Source organism: Balaenoptera musculus, chromosome 2 (genome assembly GCF_009873245.2).
Source record: "Balaenoptera musculus isolate JJ_BM4_2016_0621 chromosome 2, mBalMus1.pri.v3, whole genome shotgun sequence".
NCBI lineage: Eukaryota > Metazoa > Chordata > Mammalia > Artiodactyla > Balaenopteridae > Balaenoptera > Balaenoptera musculus.
Window position 1 is genome coordinate 128683392 of NC_045786.1, and position 18994 is coordinate 128702385.

The window sequence follows — 18994 nt, forward strand, 5'->3', positions numbered from 1 at the left end:
AACATACAGAACACCCAACCATATGTGGCTTAAGTAGTAAAGACATTAAATTATATCCCTTAAAAAGAAGTCTGAAGGTCAGTTCTGCAGGACTGAGGCAGCATCTCAACAATGTCATCAAGGGTCCAAGCTCTATTTTCTGTTTTTTTTCTTTGACATCCAAAGTATTTTCATTATTAGGCTGGTCAAGTGATGGTCCCAAGATGGCCACCTTAGCTCAGAAATAACGCCTCAGGATTCCCTGCTTGGGGAACTAAGATCCAGCAAGCCATGGGGCGTGGCCAAAAATAAATAAATAAATAATGCCTCACATAATTATATTCAGAGCAGAAAGGCAAGACATGGGGGGCAATAGGACTCTCTCCTCAGAAGATTCTACTTTTATGTGGGAAGAAACTCTTTTCCAAAAGGTCTCTGGCTGACATGTCTCATGGCCAGAATTGGGTCATCTCTGGACCCATCAACCAGTGATTGAGGGTGGGAATGGGGTTGAGCCCTGTCTTCCTGGCTGAGAGCTGTTAGCAACTAACTAAGTCTGATGCAGGTAATATCTATCTGACAGGGTGGTTAGCATTAGAGATAATACATACAAATGCTGGTAGTGCTTTGCCTAGCCCATCTTAGGCACGCTCTAAATGATCATTATAACTTTAAAAATTATTAGTGCTTTTTCTACAATCTTTTATTGTCCTGTGAACAGTTAATATAGTTGTAACAAGTATATAAAATTTTGGGCTCTGCTTTGACTTCATCCTATTTGTAGTTTAAGCATTTCCAAGTGTTTCTATATAGTCTCAATAATACCACTTTAAAAATGCATGAAATTCAGTGTATCAAATGACTGAAGTAGAATTTAATTAAATTATTTTTGTATATATTGTATGCTTCCAGTTTTTTTTCACTATTATAAGACTTCTTTGTGTAAAATTTTGTATATTTTGGATTGATTATTTAGGATAGATTCCAGGAATGACATTATTAGATCAAAGGGTGAGGCAGAGATTGGCTAGCTATTTACCAAACCATGTGGTTTTCCTCCTGAAACCCCAGATAAACTACCTTTCTTAATCTCCCTTGCAGCTAGGTGTGGCCAGTGAGTGGATTCTTGCCAGAGGAATGAGGGCATCTATGATGTCCCCTATTTTGGGGCCTGTTCCAAAACACCTCTGAAATCTCCTTCTCTCTCTTCTCCTGGATGTCTGTGCCCTGGAGGACCTTGGTGAAGATGGCAGACCTACAACAGCCTGGGACCCTGAATGACCATGTGGAGCAGAGCCTCCCCTCCACTCCCACACTACTGCTTAGAATGGAGAGGAGTGGGAAACAAATTCTCACGTGTTAAGTTAGTATACATTTTGGAGTTATTTGGTATAGCTGTTGTTACTACAACTAATACAGAAAGTGGTACCTTGAAATGGTAACCACTACAATGAATAAGGCATAAATCTACTTTTATTCAAATTTTCTCTCCGGAGCACAATCTTTCAGAATAAAAGAAGAACAACAAAAAATTATTTAAATGAAATGCATTAACATCGTTGAGCTGAAAAATTAATGTGCGTACAAGAAGAAAATAAACCCACCTATGCAAATTGCTTGGAATGTTCCATAATTAATGTTATATAAATCAATAAAATTTACTTACCACAGTAATTTCTAAGCAGTGCATATATTTAATTATTTTAGTTTGGGGCTATCAGTTACGTAATAAATTAATTATTTTTAGATCCTGCTGAGCGTTTCTTATCTAAAACATTGTGGTGCCCCATGTCTGGGGCACATTCTAACCATATGGGCAGACAACTCAGGATACGTGAGGCCTTTTAGTAACCCTGGTCTGCATCCCCAGAGTTAGCACCCTGAAGCTGTAGTTCTGATTCATTCCAGCACAGGAAGTTGTGTTAGTATAAACCGCTGGGTAATCTGGAGGGCCCCAGGGAGACAGGTTTGATTCTCCGTCTATTAGGCAGCGCTGAGCTAGGTGGAGAAATAGTGGCAGAGGCTGATACATTGATTTTTGTTCCCTGTGGGAGGCATAGCCTGAGAAGGATAGCTGGGGAAAATCAGGTGATTGGGAAGCTCATTTTGGGAGGAGGGTTTCCTGAGTCTCTTGGCATGTAATTAATTAACTGTGCCCAATAGCTCCGAGTCAGCCAGGCATTTCCCAACCATTCAGTGAGGAAACATAGATCAGGGTATAACTCTCTGCCTGGTGTGGAGTAAGCACCATACGATGATGATGTTAATAACCAGGCCACTGGACTTTTCCGGTGACTTTGATTTCCAACTTCTGGGAGCAGAGAATCATACCCGAGTTTAAGTTGTGTTCCCTGCTGGGGCTGGTCTGGTGGGCTCAACCCTAGTCTCAGTGGGGAGCTGAGAAGACAGACAGCTGGGGAAGTCTGGGGGAAGAGAACCAGGCGCTGGAGTTTGATGCAGGCATAGTACTTCCCAAGGGTGTGAGTTGCACCTCTCTTTGTTTTGGGAAAAAACATCTGATACAACTTAACTCTCTCTCCCTTGAGTGTTAGTTAAATAAATTGTCATATGGAAAGTCCAGTGGCCTGGTTATTAACATCATCATCGTATGGTGCTTACTCCACACCAGGCAGAGAGTTATACCCTGACCTATGTTTCCTCACTGAATGGTTGGGAAATGCCTGGCTGACTCGGAGCTATTGGGCACAGTTAATTAATTACATGCCAAGAGACTCAGGAAACCCTCCTCCCAAAATGAGCTTCCCAATCACCTGATTTTCCCCAGCTATCCTTCTCAGGCTATGCCTCCCACAGGGAACAAAAATCAATGTATCAGCCTCTGCCACTATTTTTCCACCTAGCTCAGAGCTGCCTAATAGACCGAGAATCAAACCTGTCTCCCTGGGGCCCTCCAGATTACCCAATGGTTTATATTAACACAATCTCTCTAGGATTTTCACTAGATGTGGAGTGGTCACCATACATATTTTTGCAATGTGTTCTTCCTGCAGCCATACCTTTCTCCTTTTCACAGCCCTTTGGGAAGAAGGGACAGGGCTTCTATTTCCTCTATATTGTGAGTTTGTTTTAGTAAAGCCCGTAATAAGCTCATGATCCAGGGCACTAAGGTTGAATCTTGAAATACTAAAGGCGGCAAAAAAAATTAAAAGCTTTTTTCTCTGTCAACAATAAAGCCTGCCTTTAGGATTACTGTATTTTATCAACTTGAAGATGCCACTGTTGTAAGATGCACTACTATTTTATGTATCATTAAGACTATGATACAATGCCTTAATGATAGTTCTGCGGAAGGCATGAATTGATCATAACAGCCTCTTATTGCAGTGAAATCTTTTTTATCTACACTGAGGGACTTGGAATTTCCTTTTGCCTTTAATCACAATGCTTGGCAAGTGATGGGCAATCCTTTCCCAAGGGAGTCAGTAAAATAATGTAACAGTTTCACAGTGACACGTGTGTTTCTTTCTTTCTAGGTCCAGGAGAGCTCTTGGTTGTTGTTTTGCAACAAAATAAGAATTGCAATCATTTATCCAAGTATTTGCATCCCAATATCAAATTTACATTCAATTGTCTTGTTTCTCTGCCTTTCTGTATATGCAATGTTTTTTTTTTTTTAACCAATGACAAATCATAGTGTAATCTTTTTGAAGACAATTTATGTTATAATTAAACTCATTCTAGAAGAAGATGATTAGATTTAGGCAGCAAAGAGTCTTGAGGTGCTCTTGATGGTGGCCAGACTTAGGTATCCTACCTGGAAGTTAACATCTCTGAAGGAAGACTGAAGAAGAAAAGAGGAGGAACAGACAGGACATTCACATAGTAGTGGCCCGGACCACTCTCAGTTTCTGTCTTTTTTTAAGGCTCAGTCTGAATGCCCTGTCTGCGACAAAGCTTTCCCTGACCCATTAGAGGTCAGGTTAGGTCTTTTAGGTTCTTCTCCTATCATAACCCTTAGCACAGGTTAAAAACAAACAAACAAACAAAAAAGAATTGCTGGTTTAACTGTATATCTTCTTTACTGGAAGATCTGTGTAGGGTCTGTGTAGTAGGTATTTAGTATATATGTGTTGAAAGGAAGGAAGAAGGAAGGAAGTCATGTCATTCCTCTGCTATAACCCTTACATGGATTTCTATTGCTCTTGAAATAAAACCCAGGGGCCCTCGAGCCCCCCAACCCTATCTAGAGCAGGCTCTCCCTCGCTCGAGAAGATCCAGCTACTGAGTAGCCTCAGGCCAACTGAGGCCTTGCTACTTCTAGATCCAGCCTCCACATGCATATCTGATCGTGACTCTCCCCTGCTTAAAACCTTCCCATGCTTCCTACGTCTCTGCAGCAAAGAAAACCCTCCTCCACGACCTGCCCTTTTCTCCCTACGCGGCTTCCTCTTTCATCCCTTGGCGTCCTGGTTTCTCAGGACACCATGCTGCTCCTCCTGCTGGCGCCCTTGCTTCTGTTCTTCCCTTTATTATCCTTTATCCTTTAATACTCAGCTTCTCCCAGAAGCCATTCCTAAACCCCAGACTAGCTAAAGGCCCCTCCCCTGGGCTCCCACACTGTGAATATGTTTGTATCTGGTCACTTACCACTCTGAATTAAAGTCATCTCTAGATACTTGTCTTTCCTATTGATTGTAAAATCCCTGAGAGCAAGAGCCATACTTTCTCCATCTTTGCATCCCTGGTGTTTAGCTGCATCTGGTGCATTGTAAATATCAGTAAGTGTGTGTTAAGTGGAATTAGACAGAACTGAGCTGAGATTGGGAAGCCATGACAGAAGGAAGGAGAACCATATACTAGGACGTTACTTTCTGAAAGGCCAGGTATCCCCTGGTCTAGGAAGAATCACGGGTAAGCCCAGGGGAGAAGCTTTTCTGAGTAGTCCTGGGGATGGTGATGCATTTGGTTGCCAGGTGGTGCTTGATTAAGGTCCTCAGCCACAGTAAGCGTGGCTTTCAGTGGATTTAGCTAAGAATCAATTCACTAATGAAAAGTCTTCTGTGCATCAAACCCAACTATTACCACATGACCAATCAAAAGTCTTTCGGTTAACAGACTGTTTTCAAGTCCCCGTATGTTCTGTGACAATCTGTAAATACTTCTTTCCTCAGGATTTTTGGCCAAAGAGTGTACCAAATGTACAAAATGAATCGACAAGATACAAATACTTATACAAATAAAGATACACATTTATACAAATAAATGAGGCAAAATTATGCTTTAATACCTACTTTTGTCTTACAGGTATGTCTGAGGTACCAACAAGTTTAATTATAAAAATTTAGGCTGTATTGGCCAATCCTAATATATTTTTTCATGGAAACACTGTTCTTTGACATGTTTAGGTTCAGCCAGTTCAAAATGTCTCTTGATGCTGTGAAGTCCCTATGTATTAATATTCCATAGTTCTTTATTTATCTGCATAAAAACTAGACTCATACAACTCATGGGCTGCCTTTTCAATTCTAGCCCTTTCTTTTGTGTTTCTCACCTCTTTTCTAGCTTTCTACTTTTCTAACCTAGCATAGGATTATACAAAATGCAGGTATTGATCAATGGGCAAAATTGTGAAAAACGAAAAAAAAATCTATAATCTTTTGATGCCCATTGGAATAAAAATGTACTCTTGCATTTTATATTTTTGGTGAAGGTTCTTGTGAGCCCATGAGAAGCTGCATGTATAGTGATTAAGAGCATGGATTCTGGAGCCCAGGTGTGAATCCAGACTACCTACTTGCTAGGAATTTGTAATTTGACCTTGTATAAATTAATCTCTCTATGCCTCAGTTCTGTCATATGTAACATGAAGATAAGAATAATACCTACATCACAGCGTTGTTATGAACACGAACTGAGTTAACAGGTGTGAAGCACATAGTCATTATTTATTATTATGAACTCTTATGTGAGTCAGAACATGATTTGGCGTGGAAAAGTTTTATTTCCACCATATAAGTTAACAAAGGTGGGAACATCAATATATTTAGTGGAGGAGAAAAGACAATGGTATGCACTACATTTTTCAACCCTCAACTGATAACATCAAACTCTTTAAGCTTCATATTAGTGGATGCCAGCAACCTTCATTCTTCCCTGCAATTGGAATGGGAATCTTTATACTCCAAGTCATAGAGGTTGTTAATGCTGTGAAGGCAAGTCTCCAACTGGAGTAAAAGAGAGGATGCAGAAGGAGTTGGAGACTGAATACTTTAGGAGTTGGGGGACGGGTGCTGGGGACCTCCTGTGGGATGCTTACTCCTGCGCAGATGCCGCGGATTCCCTGGTGGTCCTCTTCCTTTCCTCCCAGTGGCAGCAAAGATAAGGCTGCCTGCTTCTCTGCCCTCGGCACCACCTACTACTTCTGTTCAGGGTTCCTTGTCCGAACCCAATACAATCTACAGGTGCCTCTAGCCCCCTGAGACAAGCACAGTCACTTTTGGAATTTCTAGGTTTAGGAATACACGTTGATAACACAGGGAAAGCAGGAAGTTAAAGCAGGACTTGGGACTCCCCTCTCTGCTCCCTGTCTGGGATTCCCTCCTCACTTCACAGCGGCTGTGGCTGCTCTAAATTCTGTGCTCTGGCTCCTCATGCCAGAAAGATGGTGAGGTTTTTTTTAAAAATCCTGCAGGGATCTGACTGGTACCTTTCCTCCAGCTAGAAATGGTAAAACGGGGGAACACTCAGTGCCAGGTCCTTCCTCCAAGTGCTGACTCCCCTTCAGAACCTGCCTGCTTTTGGTCCCTCTCCAGTGCCTGCAGGTAGTTGTTTTATTATTCGTCTAGAGTTGTTATTTCTGAAATGGTTGGTACAAGAGAAATTTACTTGGCTATTAACAGAAATGGAACCCCTATATTTGAACTAACCTTAAAAATCCATCTGCTGAGATCTTAGTTTCATTTACTGTATTTTTTCAGTTGTAGAATTTCCCAATTCTTTAAAAATAGTTGGATTTAACTGTTAAAATGATCAATCTTATGTTTTAATTCCCTTAATATATTAGTCATCATTATTTTAAAGTTTGTACCTGATACTTTCCTTATCTGTGGGTCTGGTTTTTGTGGTAGTGAAATTACAATTTTACCATCAACTGAAATTTTAAGATGAGACATAAACTTTCTTTACTTGGCTACCAAGACACTGAACACTCACTAGTTGCTCCTTCTCTTTTTTCTTTATTGCTTTTCCACCGTTCTTCCCTTTCCTCCTCTTCTCATCACTTCCCTTCTCTCTCCTTCTCTCCCCTCCCCTTTCCTTTCTTTTCTCCCAGTGCTAAATTCTTGACCTCTTCTCTTCTTTAGCTGTACTTACTCCATTGGTGATCTCCACCTGTCTCATAGTTTTAAACTTTGTCTATATATTAGAACTCCAAAATTTTTATCTCTAGCCCAGATCTCTCTTCCAAACTCTAGACTCATCTGTTCAACTCTCTACTTGATATCTACACTGGATGTAAAACAGGCATCTCAGACTCAGTATGTCCAAAGCTGACCTCCTGATCTTCATTCCCCTAGACTGGCTCCACTCACAGATTCCTCCATCTCAGTTTATGATGTCTCCCCGATTCCAGGGTCTTGAGCCAAAATTCTCACAGTCATATCCTTCCCCCATTAATTAATTAATGAATATAGAAAGAGCTTTATTGAGATATAATTTATATGCTATAAAATCAACCTGTTTAAAATGTATAATTAAATAGTTTTCAGTATATTTACAGTGTTGAATAGCTGTCGCCACAGTCTAACTTTAAGACATTTTCATCTTCCCCCCAAAGGAATCTTGTATCAGTTAGCAATCACTCCCTGTTTTCTGCTCTCCCCGCTCTCTGAAGTCTTTTTCTTTTATCTGCCTTTTTCCCCTCTTGGGTTTCAATCATGTTGTATTTTTGTATGCCTTTTATATACAAACTCATACAAACATGAGTGTCAAACATTGAATATGAAAACTGTGTAAAGATAATTTCAGATGCTATGTGATGATATCTTACTCTAGAGAGGATTAACTTTTGCTTCTGGCATTCAGCTAGCCATGGCACCAGTCATCAATCCCAGTTCACGACACTAACCAGGACTGAATGATTCAAATAAGGTTTTCAGTTCCTGTGAGGACCGGTCTGTTTATGTGTTCATTCTTAACCTGGAGTATAGTTCTTTGGTGTCACTCTTGAAAACCTGTTGTACTTACTGGAATTTCTCTTCCTTGGGAAACTGAGCCTCCTCTTTTGTCCTTCTGGCCCCATTAGTTTATTGAAGTTTGTGTTGAGAGGAACTTTTCCTCTACTCTCTTATGTTAATGTCCTGGGCACGTGCAAATTAAACTGACAAAAGGTAGATTAGCAGGAGAAAAAGTTTACTTATGTGTGTAACGTGCATACATGCAGGAGTGCCCAGTGGTGACTAACTCAGATGGGTGGTTAGAACTTGGGGCTTATACACCTAACATAGTAGGAGAAAGGGAGTGGGGAGAAAAGGCTCCTCTATAAAGAACAAATAGGTTTCTTTAGGAAAGACAAATGGGTTTTTAGGAGAACAAACGAAAGCTAAGAAGGTTTGCAATGTTTGTTTATGCAGGTGCAAGTGGTCTTTCTGTCATAGCCATGAAACTCCCTGGAGAGGAGACTTATGGTAGGTTTACTCTTAGTCTCTCTCCTGGAAATAGACCTACCCTGAAAAGGGAATTTATAACAGCCTCATTTCTGAGAAGTTTCTGCTTTAGTCAGATAAGTGAAGCTCGAAGGAAGCTTCTTTCTGCATCTGTTGAGTCTCAAATGTTTTCTGCTTAAAATAATCTTTACACCAATTCTGGGGTTCTCAGTGAGCCCCTACAAAGTTTTTATTCAGCTACCCAGACTCTCAGATGCTGTTTTTGGAATTAGAAAATTTGGAAAAGCATCTTTAAATGCTATACTACTCTCTCTTGGCTTCCTTTCTCTTTTGATTTTATAATCTTCTCCGTTTAGAGAGATCTCCAGTACCTTTCAATAGATTCTAAAAAAAATTTCATCTAACTTTTCTAGTTGTTCTTTGCAAGGGGGTTGTTTTAAAAATGGCCTACTCTGCCATTGTAAGAAGCAAAACATTTTAGGTATCATTTGAAGGACTCAAAAAAAAAAAAAAAAAAAGGATAAGTACACAACAGTTCTCAGTCCTGCTGCGCCTCTATATACTTGCAGTTGATAGCAATCCCTCAAAGTCTGCAACCTCTAATATTATGTTGAGTTCCAACTGGAGTTAGTTCCAGGCTTGATCAACTGGAGGTAGTATAAATATACCCCCTGTTTCCTGTGGGAGCTCATCAGAATATTCTCCTCTGGTTAACAGGACAAGGGATGGGACTTGTGAAACTACTTGTCACACTTGCTACAGATGAACAAGCCAGTCAGACAATAGGATATGGGAGGTTATCACATACTTCTCTCCATCCTCTTGCAAGACAATCGTTACTCCACTTAGGTCTCTGTTTTCCTCTCATTCCTCCATTGATCTCCGGTGTCTATGAGGCTCTGGATACTTTATATATTTGAGCTTTACATACTCTTTTAATTTAACTGTTCCCTTAAAATCTTCTTTTTTCTTAAGTGTGGACCACTAATCACAGACCTATTTTGTATATATCATTTTAGAAGTTATTATTGTTTATCATCAGAAGATATATATTATTACTTGGTTCTATTTGTTACTTTTTCATATCGATTGAAAGTTAACTGCTTTGAGAAATCTACCTTTTCCCCTACTGCTTTGTTTTTTTAAATGACATTTGTCCAGGCAAACTTATTCCATTTTAATTGCTTAGAAGACTCCTTATCTTTTGATACTGTCAGCTAAATTATTTGAAATTAGGTAGAACAATAAAACTACCTAATTAGGTCTGACATTTTCAGAATGTTTTCCTTCAGATTTTATAATCTGTATCCGGTCTGCCTTTTTTTCTACACATCATACAAATAATTTCATATTTCAGAGTTATAGATCTAACAATTGTTAAATGTTAAACCATTTATGTTATAACATATTCCCTTAAAGGAAAATGTGAAGTCTTCCAGTTATTGGAACTCCTGTGTCCCTGTTCCACCTCTTACTCTTTGTTGTGCCTCTGGTTTCAACTCACTCCCTGTGGGTTGAGAATGTCCTCTAGGACCTAACATGATCCTGTGCAAGCTAGGAATTCAAGGTAAAAGCCAGGGATTGAGAGAAAATGTAAGAATTGTCAATAGTTACTTAACATGAGGTTATGGAATTACGCGAGATCATTAAGGGATGAGTGTAAATAGAGAAGAAAAGAGGTCCAAGACTGAGTCTGGGGAATTCTAACGGCTAGAGGTCAAAGAGAGGAAGTTTCCAGCAATGGAAACTGATACACAGCCATCAGTGAGGTAGGAGGAGAACCAAGAGAGAGAGTGGTGTCCTAGAAACCAAGAGGAGAAAGAAGCTAGAGATCAGTGGATCAAATGCTGTTGTGAGGTTGAATAAAATGAGGTCTGAGAATTGGCCATTAGACTTGCGATCACTGATGACCTTGACAAAAGCAGTTGCATTGGAATGGTGGGGACAAACTCCTGGCTGGAGTGGTTTGAAGAGAAAATGAAAGGAGAGAAGGTGGAGACAGTGAGTATAGATAACTTCTTCAAGAAATTTTCATGGGACGGAGGGCACAGAAATGGGATGGTAACTAGAGGGGGAAGTGGGGTCAATTTTTTTCTTTTTATGATGGGAGATATTGTAACATATTTATGGGACTGATCCAGTAATGAGGAAACATTCGATGATTTAGGAGTGAGAGGGAACATTTCCTAGTGTGATGTCCCTGAGTAGGTGAAAGGGGATCTGACCTGGTGACCTTAGGTAGGAGCTAAGGGTTGGCTAGCTAGGAGCATGTATAATCTACCCATAGTAACAGGAGGAAAGCCAGAGTATAGCTGTGGGAAAATGTAGTGGTGAAATTATATAGAAGTTCTCATAGTGAAGTTTCTCACTGAAATAGGTAACAAGGTCATAAATTGGTTATGTAGAGAGGGAAGGAATTTAAGGTAAGAGGAGAAGGTGTGACCAAGCAGGGCTTCTCTACCTATACCCCAGTATAGATCTAGACTATTGGACTCCAGTATAGTTAGTGCTCTATTCATACTCTAGACCCAGATACAAGGACTGTGGGAAAGAAAACAGCCACCATCTGAGAGGGAAAAATGTGTCCTCAGGTAAGAACCAGTTTCAATTAGAGCAACAAAGTGAAGGGATTATTCAGATAAGAGGTTGTATTTATGGGTGGTGTAGTTGATGGTGAGCTAAGTTCCAGAGGGCACAGCTGAAGGTTTTTGAAAGTTGGAGAAGCATTAGAAATGGATTCATTTAAGAAATGTACAGAGCTGTGTGGAGATGAGGGTGTTGGGAGATGACCTTGGGCTTCAGATGGCAACTAACATACACAGTGATGTTGGAAATGGTGGCATTGGTCCCCCTGGTCTCAAAGCAGAGCATGATGGTGAGGATCTGAGCACTGGGGCAGAAGGAGGATAGAGGATGAGACAAGGTTGTGTGGCTCTGGGCATATTTGGAAAATTCACCAGCAAAGCTATTAAATCTTGGAGCTCTGTTGTTGGAAGAGTTTTAATTATGGATTTAATTTTTAAAATAGATACAAGACTATTCAGAATTTCTATTTCTTCTTCTGTCAATTTTGGTAAGTTTTGTTTTCCAAGGAATTTGTCCATTTCATTTGATTTTTCAGATGAAATTATTAATTATTATTTAATTATTGACACCAAAATGTTCATAATAGCCTCATTATCTTTTTAGTCTATAGATTTATTAATGATGTTTACTTTCCATTTCTTTTATCTGTAATTTGTGTTTTTTCTTTACTTGATCAGTCTTGCTAGCAGTTTATTGATTTAATTACTCTTTTCAAAGAACCAACTTTTGTCTTTGTTGATTGTCTCTATTACACATATATTTCCTCTTTCCCTGAGTTTTGCTCTTATTTTATTATTTACTTCTTTATACTTTGGATTTAATTTGTTATTCTTTTTCTTGATTTGGCAGCTATATTATAGATTTTCAACCTTCTTTCTTTTCTCATAAATGTGTTTAGAGCTATAAAATTTCCCCTGAGCACTGCATTAGCTGCATTCCACAAGTTTTGATGTGTCATGTTTTCATTTTATTCTGATCAAAACATTTTCTTATTTTACCCATGATTTCCTGTTTAACTCATTGGTTATTTAGAAGTATGTTACTTAATTTCTGCACATTTGGAGATTTTCTAGTTATCTTTCTAGTTATCTTACTGAGTTGTAATTTAATTTAATGAAGTCAGAGGACATATACTATATGATGTAAATTCTTTGGTTATTATTGCATGGTGTCTTTTCACAAACTGACTGGAGATATACATTTAAGTAGAAACCACATGATTTAGTGATAGATTGGTTGGTGGAAAGTGAGGCAAAATGAAGGAGTCAACTCTATAAAAGTCATGTTTTTACTTTTTAAATTTTTTTTAAAAAGGAATCATTATGTTTTATTTAAATCCATACACCTAAAATAAATATCATATAATATCGCTTATATGTGGAATCTAGAAAAATGGTACAGATGAACTTATTTGCAAAGCAGAAATAGAGACACAGATGTAGAGAACAAAAGTATGGATACCAAGGGGGGGAAGGAGGGGTGAGATGAACTGGGAGAATGAGATTGACATATATACACTACTATATATAAAATAGATAACTAATGAGAACCTACTGTATAACACAGGGAACTCTACTCAATGCTCTGTGGTGACCTAAATGGGAAGGAAATCTAAGAAAGAGGGGATATATGTATATGTATAACTGATTCACTTTCCTGCACGGCAGAAACTAACACAACATTGTAAAGCAACTATACTCCAATAAAAATTAATTTAAAAATTTCATATACCTATTCTCAGTCTTCATCTGGGTTGAACTCTCAGCATCTTTTAAAATAAAACTATTTTTCAAAAAATAAATTAAGAAAACAAGTTCATTTACAAGAACATCAAAAACAGTAAAATACTTAGGAATAAATTTAATAAAAGAAACATAAGACTTGCACAATAAAAATCATAAAATGTTGTTGAAAGTAATTTTAAAAGTTCTAAAAGAAAAGTATTAAATAAATGAAATGATATCCCATGTTCATGAATTGGAAGACTTAGTACTGTTAAGATGACAATATTCCCCAAACCCCATCTGCCTTTTTTGGGGCAGAAATTGACAAACTGATCCTAAAGCAATGGTAATTAAAACAGTGTGGCACTGGCATAAGGCTAGACATATAGATGCATGAAACAGAATTGAGAATCCAGAAATAAACTCTGACATTTATGGTTAATTGGTTTTCCAAAAGGGTGCCAAGATAATTCAATGGGGGAAAGAATAGTCTTTTCAACAAATGGTGTAGGGACAACTGGATATCCATATGCAAAAGAGGCTGGATCCCTATATCACACAGTGTAAAAAAAATCAACTCAAAATGGATCAAAGAAGGAAAAAAAGGATCAAAGACCTAAATATATGCACTAAAACTATAAAACTCTTAGAAGAAAACATAGGAGTAGATCTTTGTGACTCTGGATTAGGCAATGGCTTCTTAGATATGACACCAAAAGCTCAAGCAACAAAAGAAAAAATAAACCAGAATTCAAACTTTTGTGCTTCAAAGGACGCCATCAAAAAGGGAACAGACAACCCAAGAAATGGAAAAAGTATCTGCAAATCATATCTGATAAGGGTTCAGTATTCAGAACAAATAGAGAACACTTATAACCCAACAATAAAAAAGCAAATAGCCCACTTTAAAAATGGGCAAAGTATTTGAATAGACATTTCTCCAAAGAAGATAGACAAATGAAAAGATGCTCAACATGATTAGTCGTTAAGGAAATGCAAACCAAACCCACATTGATACACCACTTCACATCCATTTGATCTTTTGTTGGGTCTTCATTGCTGCACGTGGGCTTTCTCTAGTTGCGTTGACCAGGGGCCACGCTTCACTGTGGTGCACGGGTTTCTCATTGCAGTGGCTTCTCTTGTTATGGAGCACGCGCTCTAGGTGCGTGGGCTTCAGTAGTTGTGGTGTGTGGGCTCAGTAGTTGTGGTTCGTGGGCTCTAGAGCCCAGGCTCAGCAGTTGTGGCGCACAGGGTTAGTTGCTCCAGGGCATGTGGGATCTTCCCTGACCAGAGCTCGAACCCGTGTCCTCTGCATTGGCAGGCGGAATCTTAACCACTGCGCCACCATGGAAGTCCACGTCCATTTGATCTTGATGCTTGGAACATTCTTTTTGGGTGGCACAGTGTTCATGACACAAGATTATTTTTCCTTCTCTATAGATTCAATTACTTTAATTGGGCCTTCGCTAGAGAAACGAGAATCTCATAATTGGTTCTCATTACTTGCTTGTAAAGTTCCTTTTGCCATGCCTCTAGATTCCGCCATTCTTGCTCGGAGAAATAAATGGTCACATTCTCAAAAGTCAGAGGTAACGGAGCCAGCTCGGCCATGGGCCCTCGCGGTCCCACTGGGCTCTGGACCGGGTTATGGTCAAGCCAGGCGCCCCGGCTGCCCGCGGCACCTCTCCTGCGGCAGCCTCCCACTCCTCGCCGCCCTGCAGGCCCAGCCCATGCGCGGTCAAAGTCATGTTTTTTTAGTGTTTATGATCCTTGGCACTTTCTATCATATACCAGAATAACTTATAACTTTACAAATGAGAGTCAGTGTTTCTGAAACTTATATGGTAGTGAAATTTTCAGAATACTTTGGAAAACTCTGTGCTACAGCCTCTCTTTTACATAAAGGGAGGGTATTCTACATTAAAAATAGTTCATATGTTAAATTCCATAGTTGTGAAAACCTCCCTTTAAAGCAATTTGCTTTTTCCTTTAGGGCGGATTTTATATCTGTATTTTTTTTTTATAAGCCTTACTTACGTATGGTACATACCCAGTAAATATTTATTAAATGTGTATCTACTAGCATAAGGTCAGAAAAATATTTGAACTGCCAGTAAGTAGAGTTTAATGTTTAAAATTTAGGTTTATGTTGTAAAGTTGCTTAGGTGTGTAAAAATGCAAACACAAAACACAAAATATGGATTATAATTTCTCCTCGACGTAACAGAATTTATATTCCTTAATATCTACTAATTGGTTTACATATTTCACTTGTAAGAAAAAATATAGAAAACCCTTAGGATTTAAAGATTCAAGATCTTTAAATGGAATTTTCAGAAAATATTTTGGGAAATGCTCACCTTGCATTTAGGGAGGGTATCCTGCATTGAGAATAGGTCAAAAGTTAACCACAGTTATGAAAACATCCTTTTAAGGCAATTTGTTGTTTCCTTCAGCTGTTCTCTATAAATTTCATCTCTATCAGTTTCCTGAATTCTTACATTTTAAACTAAAATTTCAGAGAGTAGTTTCTTGCTGCCAAATAACATTTTCTTCTTCACACACAAGCTTGAGTATCAGAATTAATGGAATATACAATGTGTATTTCCAATGTTGTAATTATGGTGCTTGTTTTTGGAGTAAAAATTTGGCAATAAAATTCTACAGCAATAGCTGTCTTTCAATAGCTGATTTGGCAATAAAATTCTACAGTAATAGCTATCTTTCATTAGATAATGGACAAACACTGTCTTTGTGTTTCAAGATCAAAATGTCCCTGCTTTCCTGAATTAAATTTCCTCTTTGATTTTAATGACATGATCCAATTATTTTGATACATTGATAATAAAGTACCTTTTTTGTATATATCCTATCAAACGTAAACCTTAATTGTTTGCATCCTATCGGATGTAATGACACCATTAAATTTTTCTCTTAAGTCACTTAATTCCACTAGATAATGAAAAGCACAGTGGTTAGTCTCATGGTCTGAGCAGTCACAGGCTGTTGAATTGGAAATCAATTGTTTTTATAAATTCCTTCTTTACCAAATACATTCTTATAATTCTTATATATTCAGTAAAAAGAAGACACAGGAAGTACCCAGAGCTCTCTCTGAAAGACAGGGACTTCTATATAACTATTTAGGGTAATATACTGTTCTATGTTGTTATATACTACATGGTTTAATTTTATTGTCCAATATATGATAATGGCCCTGTTTTGGCCTGGCATGTTCTGGGCACTTACTTTATACCTCATCTTTAGAACCTAGTACTATACTGGCATTAGATTCTGAAGGCAACATGTAGGGCAAAAGTAAAGGAGATTGGCAGATCCTTTAAAAACGTTCTCAAAATGTGATCTGCAGAAAGGCACATTAGCATCACCAGAGAGCTTATTTGAAATGCAAATTCTCAGGCTTACTGAATTGGAATTGGTGGAGATGGGGCCTTGGAATCTGGTTTTAACAAGCTCTATGGGTGATTCTGCTGTCTGCTCAAGTTAAATTCCTTGGGGGGGAAATTACTAGGCCAATGGGTCATCATTTCTACAGTTTCTGATACTGTTTCAAATCAGATGCCTGCTTAGAAATGGAAGTGCTGACTAAATCTGGAACAACATGAGGTCATCACAGCATGATCTCTATGGAGATATCTTCCTGAAATATCAATGTATTGCTTACAATTGATGTTAATTAGAGGTTTATTTGCCTAATGTCTTAACTTCTTGGTCTTTGCCATGGTTGTTCTACTGGTCAACGTGGTTAGCTCCGGTGCATGACCCCACATCTATCTGAGATTTATGCTCCCTGAGTTGCTCTAATGTTCACTGTGCATTTGAATCAATGAAATAATCATACGTCTATTTATTCTAATGGAAAATAATCATTTGGTAGCATTCAAAAAATTTGAGAGGACAAAATTGGATTAAATGGCAGAATAACAGAAGAGGCACAGACAAAGGGAAGGTGCATGGCCTGCTTGTGATCTTTGTTCCACGGTGCCCACCCTACCTGCTGCTGACCATTGCACTAATCCATGAGGGCTGCATGGGTGGGCACTAAGTGAGCTATCTGTGATGTACTAAAGTCATGTCCAGGGAATTTGGATAGCTTACACTGCTGTTAGCTATAAATGTGCTGAGTTATCCAAACCTCCCCTGGATTTAATTGGAAAGTCCTATCTACCTTGTTATTTTTCCTCCTGCCCTTCTTCAGCTTCAGCCAGCAGGTTTTAAACCCAGATGCAGCACCCCAAAGTGAGCTGCCCTCCCATGGTGCTGTGGTCATGGCCCACACTGAGACCCTGACATCTCTCATCACTTATCCCCTTGTTCCAGAACCTCGACAGGCAACTCCTGGTTCCTTAGGGAAAGCATGTGTCACTAAGCTCTTGGTGGGGAATGAAGCCAGTATTTCATGACATATCTATAGTTTTAGAGGTACCAAACTGAAGACGTTAATCAGCATGGATGCACCTAGAGATTGTCATACTGAGTGAAGTAAGTCAGACAAAGAAAGACAAATATCATGATATTGCTTATATGTGGGATCTAAAAAAAGGGTACAAATGAACTTATCTACAAAGTGGAAACAGAGTTACAGATGTAGAAAACAAACTTATGGTTACCAAGGGATAAGAGGGGGAGGGATAAATTGGAAGATTGGGACTGACATATACACACTACTCTATATAAAATAGATGACTAATAAGGACCTACTGTATAGCACAGGGAACTCTACTCAATATTCTGTAATGGCCTATATGGGAAAAGAGTCTAAAAAAGAGTGGATATATGTATATGTATAACTGAATCACTTTACTGTACACCTGAAACTAACACAACATTGTAAGTCAACTATACTCCAATAAAAATTAAAAAAAAAAAAAAGATGTTAATCAGCGACTTGAAGCCTTGGAATTTCCGGTGCAGTATCAGATTCCTCAGGGATATATTTTGAGTGTGGGTATTTGGTGGCTCCTTTATTTTATACCATGTGAAGGTAAGTGCTACATGCTGTCCGTGCTTCATCTTAAGCTGAACACCCCTCTCCGCTGATGGGTGTGGCTTCAACGGCTACTCACAACTGCGCAATTGCAGATCACCTGCTCCTACCCTCTCCATTGGCTGCTTGCTCTGTGTTTTGTACTCAAAACCCAAGAGTTTGATACCTTTACCCTCTAGTTCCACTTCTCAGTGAGCCCTTGGAGGTCTCGTGTTCTCTGATCCCTCCGGGCAATGGTCACAAGACAATAATTAGACGCAGAAGAGACACTGGTGGATATCTCATCACATCCGGTATGCCGATATGCTGTTTCTTGCCTCTTCTTTGAAAATTGATGCTTCACCCCTTTTCCCTCGGCTATGGCTTTGGCTCACCAGGGAGGTGATTGTGTTCCTCTAGTCTGGCTACATTGCTTCTGGGTAAACACCTCTCGTATTTCAGCCGTGTCCAAGTTCTTCCCACCCTGATGCTGTTGCCGATATGGCCAGCATTTCCCTTGGGTGGGCCCGGCTTCCATCAGCTGGAGCTGAGGAGCATTGGCCCTTGCTGGACAGGACATGTGCTGGCCCATTCACCGCGGGCACTGCTCAGTCCACATGGCTCGTTTAGGTTACTGGTTTGGCCCACAGGCATTTGAGTTCACAGCGCTTGAACAACCTCTTTAGCCTCCAGCTGCATGCCTGCAGGCTGTCTGCCCACCTGCATTTTCCTGAGTCCCCAGGACATTATCTCACATTTACTAAGCTGTGGCTGTCCTTGTGTTTGTCACTCTGAGCCAGGTGCTGCCACCACAGCGGCTGTTACTACTGCTCTCTGGGATGTAGCTCTCTACCAGTGACCCCAGCCACCAGGGCTGGCAATGTGCTCAGTGTTGTGATGATGGTTCTACCTCTGCTGTCCGTGCAGGGACACAGTCTCTCCCCAGAGAGTGTCACGCTCTGTTCGATGGGTCTTGCACTAAAGCTCGGTGGGCCCTGATCACTGCATAATCTGGTGCGAGCTCTGTAGGCTCTCACCCGAGGTGCACCCTGACCCAGCCACAGGACTGTGAGGGCAGGTTCACGAGACAG